The sequence below is a fragment of the Ursus americanus genome, chromosome 11, assembly GCF_024610735.1.
Source record: "Ursus americanus isolate L20-20 chromosome 11, mUrsAme1.1.p, whole genome shotgun sequence".
Classification (NCBI taxonomy): domain Eukaryota; kingdom Metazoa; phylum Chordata; class Mammalia; order Carnivora; family Ursidae; genus Ursus; species Ursus americanus.
This window is the reverse complement of record NC_142137.1, coordinates 32,488,032-32,497,033: the sequence shown is the minus strand read 5'-3', so window position 1 is coordinate 32,497,033 and position 9,002 is coordinate 32,488,032.

Genomic DNA, 9,002 nt, shown 5'->3' with positions numbered 1-9,002 from the left:
TTAAAAAACAAAACAAAACAAAACAAAAAACAAAAAAAAAAACAAAAGGTACTTCTTTCCATGACTGAGTCCCCCTTGTAATATTAATTATACATATTGAAGTTGTGCTGGACTTTTTACCAGTTCCTTTTCAATGGACTTTTTTATATATTCTGTGGTTTCTAATAAGAGAGAGGATTATGAAGATGCTATCAAAGGCCAAACAAATTACAGCTCGTATTTTTCGTGTTCATTTAGTGCAATCTCGAGCTAAAATTTAGAAATGCACCATTTTTTCCCATTTGTCACAGGTCTCGTCTGGGTACATAACATAGTACCAATGGAAGACCACCAAACTCTTCTTTTAACTTGGGTATGTTTCATGCATCCTAAGGGTTAGCACACTGAAGAGTATCTTTGTTCTTCTTTATGAATTGCCAATATTCTTTGTCCGGGAAATACACTCTTTTCTTCATCTTTCATAAACGTGAGTCTATCCAGGCATCCCTCATTTTCTTCTGCTTCACTTTATTGTACTTTGCAGATAATCGCATTTTTTGCACATTGAAGGTTTGTGGCCACTCTGCATCCGGCACGTCTGTCGGTGCCACTTCTTCATCAAAAGTTGCGCACTTCGCGTCTCTGCACCACATTTCGATCGTCCTCACAATATTTCAAACGTTTTCATTATTATGACATCATTGACGATGACTCACTGAAAGCTCAAATGATGATTAGCATTTTTTTAGCAACGAAATATTTTTTATGATTTTTAGTTTTCTTTTTAGAGAGGGAGAGAGGTGGGGGTGTGGGTGGGGGAGGGGCAGAGGGCGAAAGAGAAAGTTAAGCAGGCTCCACGCCCAGCGCAGAGCCCAACATGGGGCTCAGTCTCACGACCCTGAGATCATGACCCGAGCTGAAATCAAGAGTCAGATGCTAAAGTGGCTTAGCTACCCTGGCACCCCGATTTTTTAATTTGGGTATTTACGTGTTTTTAGACATAGAGCTGTTGCATACCTAGTAGACGACAATATAGTTTACATAACTTTCACATGCACTGGGAAACCAAAAAATTCATTTGACTTGCTTTATTGCAATACTTGCTTCATTGGGGGACCTGGCATACTCCAAAGTATGCCTGTATTATATATCTACAACACTTCAGAAAGTATTTCTTTTTATAGGATGATATCCTTTATTCTAGAAAATGCTACTGCTTCATCATTATTTTAATCTGGGACTACAGCCTTAACTGCAGACATATCCCCGCATTCAGTCCTTTTATCTAGACCCTTTACTAACTTTCTCTAGGAAGCCAGATGTATACGAAGCTAATGATACTTAATATAGGCCCTTTCCCATGCACTGCACTTAATTTTGAATTCATAATTTTGTATTTTCTTAGAAGACCCCTCCAGATCACATAAGCCTTAGGTGCCTCCAATCCTGGATCGGCCCTGTTGTTACATAGGACTCAAGAGGAAAAGGCTCGGATGAATAGAAAACAAGCCAGTGTCCTGATTTGAACTAAGAGATGCTTTTTTGAGGAGTAGCCTCATTCTCTTGGGTTCCCAACTTTCCTAGGTTAGCTCGAATGGGAGCACTTCACTTGTGGCTTTAGTCAATTTTATGTGCAGTCTTCTCTAAAACCCTACCTTACAGTGAGGAATTAATACTTTGGCGAACACCTATGTGCAATGTTGTTATTCTAAATACTATATTTGGCCCATACTGAAACCCCAAACAGTCAGAATGATGGTCCCAAACTCTGTCTCAGAGTATTAGGATAATTTGTCCAGGGTTAAATAGCTACAAAGTTGGCATCTGGGATTTAAAACCACTTTTATCTGACTCTAAAGGTCCACACAACACAACTGTATTGTTCTCTTTATTTCTCCTACATTGATAGTTGATTTTACCAAGACATCCATGGACGACAAAGTTGGAGATGAGCATGGGTGATAAAATACTCAGAGATTTTCCAAATAAATTACTTACTAATATGAAAGTAGACATCCTGCATTTTTCCATTTGTCACAAGGCACAATTATCAATGAGGACTACTTAAAAAGAAATGTTGAGCACTGAATAGGGTGGTGGGGCCAACATTTTGTTCTACAGAATAACTTTTCCCTTCCCCGCACAGTTAACGTTGCTATTCCTCCACTTTCCACATCCCTGTGGAAAAATTTGTCAGAGGTTTCATCCAGGGCCAGGAAAATAAAAATGGAACACTTCCTAGCGTCCTGTTTGGCGAATTGTAAGCTCAATGAACATTTTGGGGATGAATTTATAAAACCTGGCCATCGTTTTGCAGAATTCCTTAGTGCCGAGGCATAGATCTCCCCAGCCTCTGCCAAATGCCTTAAAGCTCCGCTCAGCCCCATCCACGACGCCTCTTCTGGCTGCAGTGGGGTCTCGTCTTCACAGTACGGAAGGTCACTGTAGGAGTAGCCCTGGGAGCCTCAGTGCGCTCCGTAGGCGATGAGCAGGTGGTAAAACCCGGGCAGGAACACCAGGATGCCAACAATCAGAACGGGAACGGCCCGGCTGGCACCCACTGTGCTGATGTAGCCCGCCAGCAAGAGGCAGCCCACGATAACGAGAAAGGTGCCAATCAAAAACTGCGCGGTGGCACAGGCGATGGCCTTATAAGGAATCTTGATAGGGCTTTCCTTAAACTTTAATAAGTGAGATCTCACTGCACATCGTTGCAATTTAAAGCTAGCTTCAGCAGATAAAATTTCCTTCTGACGGTGAATGTGTCCAGTGTCAGTACTGGAGAGCTTTGAGTATTTCACTTTGCTACTGGGGATCCCGGCAGCCGCGTTGGTGCGAGTGGGCACCGTAACCTGCAGAGTGGATGCGGAGCTCGCCCGCTGCAGCGGGCGGAGGCTTCAGGGCCCCCGCGCCCAGCCAATGGCTGCTCCAGCCGCGCGGAGGCTCGCCTCAACATCTCTCATTCATCTAACTCCGCCCTCAAGAACTGTTTCTGCAAGACTGCCGTGTTTTTAATGGTATTCCTCTTTTATCGTGCAGAGTTGCGATTACTTTGATAGTCTGATGTTATATTGGCTCCTTTATTTTCTTCGGGCAGTTCTAGTAAACTTCGATTCCTTTGTCATTACAACTATTTAGATTGAGTAGATCAGCTTACATTCAGTAGATTTCATTCAGTCAATCTCATAGAATTTCCATTTTCCCTAAATGTTCATCATCATGTCCCATGCTTGCCTTTCTTCTCTTCCATCGGTCTAACATGCAGCACACTTAGCTAATTTGATCAGCCTCCAATGGCCAATTAGGGGACAGGAGAGAGGCGAATGTTCCAATGAAACCTGGCTGAAATCCTGACTCTGCCTCTTCTTAACTGTGTAACGGTGGTCTTGGAGCATATCTAAGAGCCTAGTTGAACGGTGGTCTTGGAGCATATCTAAGAGCCTAGTTGAATGAAGGATGCAAACTGCCTTGCTTCTAGCAGTTGCCCCCCCCCAGCCCCCCCAGTCAATGGAGCTCAGGTCCTACATGATCAAGGGCAAGGCATGTCCAAAGACTTTAAGGCATCTCATTCCTAAGTTTTGACTCATCGTATAGATAACAGCTTTCCTGCAAGTTGTATTGACTAAACATTGAATTGGCTGCCTTGTGGGAGTTGTGCGCCCTTCAGAGTGGAAGGTTGTAATTAAGTGATGTGATCTTCTCTTAGGCTGTTGCTGAAGGGGTTCCTTCTTCATGAGGGGTTGACTTGGAGACCTCTAAATTCTCTCTCAACTCCTGGAATTTGTACCTGAGCTGCAGCTTCTGCCTCAAGGTTTTATACCAACCAAATGTAGGATTTCTCCCACTTCTGTGCTCTATGCCTACTTCTTACTACCCTATCCCTTCTTACTAGTTTATAATTCATCATAACATTTATCACCTACTACATCCATTATCTCATTTAATTCAATTTAACCTCATTTGGAAGGTGTATTTTAAATTCTACCAGTGAGTTTTATTTTTTTTTCATGTATTCTTTTATATTTGGGATTACCTCATTACTCAGAATATAAAATTCTCTATAAGAGCTCCTGGGTGACTCAGTCAGTAAAGCGTCTGCCTTTGGCTCCGGTCATGATCTCAGGGTCCTGGGATTAGTCCCACATCGGACTCTCTGCTCAGTGGGGAGTCTGCTTCTCCCTCTCCCTTTACTCTCCCTCTCTCTCTCAAATAAATAAATAAAATCTTTAAAAAAAACCAAACTTCTCAATGGAAGTAATGGTATATCTTCAAAATCCTCTAAACCATAGAAAGTCTAACGTTGAGCTATTTGAGGCCATAGCAGATCCTGAGGTGGGGGATATGTGACTCTATGTATCCATTCCATCACAAAAAGTGGCTTTTAATGTGTGTAACTTTAAAAATCTACCATGGGGTCAGAGGAACTGGGATGGAATTAAACCTGGGACAGATGGCTCTATTATTGATGTGTGACATGCCACCACTGAATGGAGTGGGGGGAAAGATCTGATCTAAATAACTTTAGATACCGGTATTTTGTCTAAGTACTGTAAGACTAAAGACAGAAAGAACTGAATACCAACATTGTACTCCACTCCAGCTGGTAAATTTTTTCCCATAGACGTATGATTTAGCAATTCCATAGCTACTTTATGTGTATACTAGGGTTGAACAAATAAGTAATTGTTATAGGTATAGGTATAGTTTTCTTATTTTTGAGAAAAAGAAGAAACATTGGAATTCTTTGTACTATCTTTGAAGTACTTTTGTAGGTATCTTTTTTAAAAATTGAAAGTTTATTTAAGAAACAAAATGAGCTCTCAAAAAGAAAAGAAGAGACAAAAACAGACTCTTAACTATAGAGAACAAACTGATGGTTACCAGGGAGCAGGTAAGTGGGGGGACTGGGGAAGTAGGTGAAGGGGATTAAGAGTACACTTATTTGAGCACTGAGTAATGGAATTGTTGAAACACTCTATTGAACACCTGCAACTAATATAACACTGTACGTTGATTATACTGGAATTTAAAAAGCAATTAAGTTTTTTAAAATTCCTACAAAGAAAAAAGAGTACACTGTGATAAACACGGAGTAATGTATAGAATTGGTTTTTTAATTATTGAATTACTATATTATACATCTGCATCTAACACTGTATGTTAAAATAAAAGCATATTCATGATAAAAAATAATAAAAATACATAAAAGTAAAAAGTTGAAAAATAGATCTTAATTACTATCTAGGGTGAGTTCTCCAGCTTTGTTCTTCTTTAAGATTATGTTGGCTACTCTCTTTGATAACTTTTATTTGGAAATAATTTAAGACCCATGAAAAGGTACAAAAATTATACAAAGAACCCCGGCGCTCCCTCCAGCAGCCTCCCCGGTGATAGTGTCTTCCATAACTGTAATGCATAATCAAAAGCAGGAAGGTGACGTTGGTACAATACTATTGACTCAAATGCAGACATTATTTGAATTTTACCAGTTTTTACACGCACTCATTTTGGCGGGTATGGCATGACTATAGCTCTATAAAACTTTATCACGTGCAGATTCATGTAACCATCAGCACAGTCGGGACGTAAAACTGTCTCATTGCCACAAAGTAACTTTTTTGTGTTGTCCCTTAGTACTTGCACTCACCTCCTAGCTTTTAACACCTGGATATCACCGATCTGTTCTCCATCATGATAATTTCATCACTTTAAGAAAGTCATAAAAGTAGAATCCTACAGTGTGTAACCTTTTGTTTGGCTTTCTTCACTTAGTATAATGCCCTTGAAATCCATCCAAGGTACTGTGCTTTGTTCGCGCCTTTTTATTCTTGGGCGGAATTCCATTGTATGGCTATACTATAGGTTCTTCTTTTTTTTTTTTTAATCTATTGACCTACTGAAGGACATTTGGGACACATCCAGTTTGGGGTTATTACAGATAGATGCTATGAAAATTATCATACAAGTCTGTGTGTGCATCTACGTTTTTATCCTCTGGGATCAATACCCAGCAGTGGGATTGCAGAGTTATACACTAAGTATATGTATAAGGTGATAAGAAGGTGCCAGACTATCTTCCAAAGTGGCTGTACCATTTCATATATTCACCAGCAACGTGGGAGAGATCCATTTGCTCCACATCTCTGCCAGCACACGGTGTTGTCAATATTTTAAAGATTTATCCTAATAAGTATAGAGTGGGATCTCACAGTAACTTTAATTTCTGTTTCTCTGATAGCTAATGGGGGTACATATCTTTTTAAGTGCTTATTTGCCATTCCTTTATCCTCTTTGCTAAAGTGGCTTTCAAGTCTTGTGCCCGTTTTCTAATTGGACTGCTTGTTTTCTTATTGTTGAGTTTAGATAATTAATTATACTCTGGTCACAAGTTCTTTATCAGATATGTGATTTGCAAATACTATCTCCCAGTTTATGGCTTTTCTTTTATCTCTTAACAAGGTCTTTTGCAGTACAAAGTGTGTGTGTGTGTGTGTGTGTGTGTGTGTGTGTGTGTGTGTGAGCGTGCTTTAATTTTGCCAAGTTTAATTTATCGTATCTTTCTTTTATGGATGATACTTTTGGTGTCATGTCTAAGAATTCTTTGCATATGCCTTGGTCAAGAATATTTTCTCTTATGATTTCTTCTAAAAGTATTATAAGTTTATATTATTTTTTATTTTAAGGAATTTATTTATTTGAGAGCAAGAGAGAGCATGAGCAGGGGGAGGGGGAGAGGAAGAGTGAGAGAGACAAGCAGACTCCCTGCTGAGCACAGAGTTGGGGGGGAGCTCTCTCCCAGGACCCTGAGATCATGACCTGAGCTGAAGTCAGAGGCTCAACAGACTAAGCCGCCCAGGCGCTCCTATGTTTTATATTTAGAGCTCCAGTGCATTTAGGTGTTAGATTTAGGGTTCGTAGTTTTTGTCCATGAATGCCCAATGATTACCAGACCATGTGTTGGAAAATCTATCCTTCTCCTGTGGAGTTGCTTTTTCACCTTTGTCAAAATTCAGCTGGTGTACTTGTGTAGCTCTGTGTATGGAATCTCTGTTCCATTCCACTGTTCTATACTTCTATCCTTTGCCAATACCATGCTGTCTTGATTAATTGTTGTAATATATCAAGTCGTAAATTGAGACTTAGCTTTTGTATGCCTACAAAGAATCATATTTGGATTTTGGTAGGAATTTCATTAAACCTATAGATTAATTTGAAAAGAAACGACATCTTTACTTTGATGAATCATCAGTCAATAAACTTGGTATATTGTTCCATTTAACTTGGTTTTCCTTGATTATGTCATTATAATTTTTTTATTCATCTGCATGCAGACCCTGTACACATTTTGTTAGATGTGCGCCTAACTATTTTCTTATTCTGGAGTAATTGTACATGGTATTATGTTTTTAATTTGTTTACAGTTTTTCATCATTAGCATATACAATACTATTGATTTCTGTGTGCCAGGAACCTGCATTTCGCAACTTTGCAAAACTCACTTATCAGTTCTGATAGTTTTGTTGTTGTTGAATTTCTTATAATTTTCTACATAAGCCATCATTCCATTTGCAAACAGGGATGGTTTTGTTTCTTCCTGTCCTGTGCCTTTTATTTCCTTTCCTTGCTTTCTTGTACTAGCGATGCTTTTCCAGTACTATGCTGAACAAGAGTGGAGAGAATGGATTTCTATCTTCAATTACTATTACAGCGTTTGGTGACATGTACTTGGATAATTATCTCATGCAGCAGAGCTAATCAGCACTATGCTATCCTACTGACTTCTTTGGTTTGGCTCCGGAATCTGCCTAATGGCTGTGGTTTAGAGTAGCAATTATTCATTGAGTTCTAGAGTATTGTGTTAGACTCCTAGAGTCGCTGTAACAAAATCCCAATATGCACGCGGCTTAAAACAACCAAAATTTATTGCCTCACGGTTCTGGAGGCTTTAAGTACAAAATCAAGATTTCCCTCTGAAGCCTGTAGAAGAGACTTCTTCCTTGCCTCTTCTGGGTTCTGTGGTTTTCCAGGCTTCTCCGGCATTCTTTAGCTTCTTGATGCACCGCTGCAAACTCAGCCTCTGTTGTCACCTGGTCATGGTCACCCTGCGTCTCTCCTCTTTTTAGAAGGACACCAATTTTATTGGATTAAGGACCCACCCTACTCCAGTATCTGAATATAATGAATTACATCGATAATAATCCTATTTTGGAATTGTGTCACATTTTGAGGTAACGGAGATTCGGACTTCAACATATCCTAATCATATTTCAAGCCATAATTCAAGCCATAAAAAGTGAATTTTTTTTTCTGTCTCCCTTATCCCCTGAAGGATGCTACAGACTTCCAGGCAGTTTGTACTCTGTAACTATTTTGTCTTGACCACAGGTTGACTCCTAACGGAAGCTAAGTGACCTATACCACTCAGTTTCTCTTCCTGAAATTTTAATTTGAATTCAACAACACTCTGTTTGTTGTTTGGATTGCGGTCGCTTGAACATGGTGCATGACTGCTATCTTGCTGCAGCAAAGCCAGTCCTCAGATGGAGAGGAGAAACCTGTGTCCCTTCCATGAACACAGAGATGGGAGACCCTGAAACTCGAAAAGAGAGAATTTTTAAAAAGTGGAAAGATATATGAATCTTTGATGCTTCATACTTCTAGGTTCTAGTTCTCCAGGAAGTTCAAGACAACTCTTTTTTCTGTGTTCCATGAGTCATTTTAATGAATTACCTTATTTTGTATAAACTGGTTAGAAAGTATGGTATTTCCTTATATGAAGTGCCACAATTTACTTATGTATTTTACTGTACATAGACATTGGGTTGTTTCCCTTTGTTGACTGTTATGAATGGTGGTGACTTGAAATGTTTATTATTGTAAATTTACTAAATTTTTTCTTTTAAATTTCTTCCACTGCTTTTATGCTTCAAAAGTTTTTCTCCATTGGGGAATTTTAAACAGATTCATCTGTATTTTTCTAGTTATTCGAAATGATTTTATCTTAAATATTTAACTAATACATG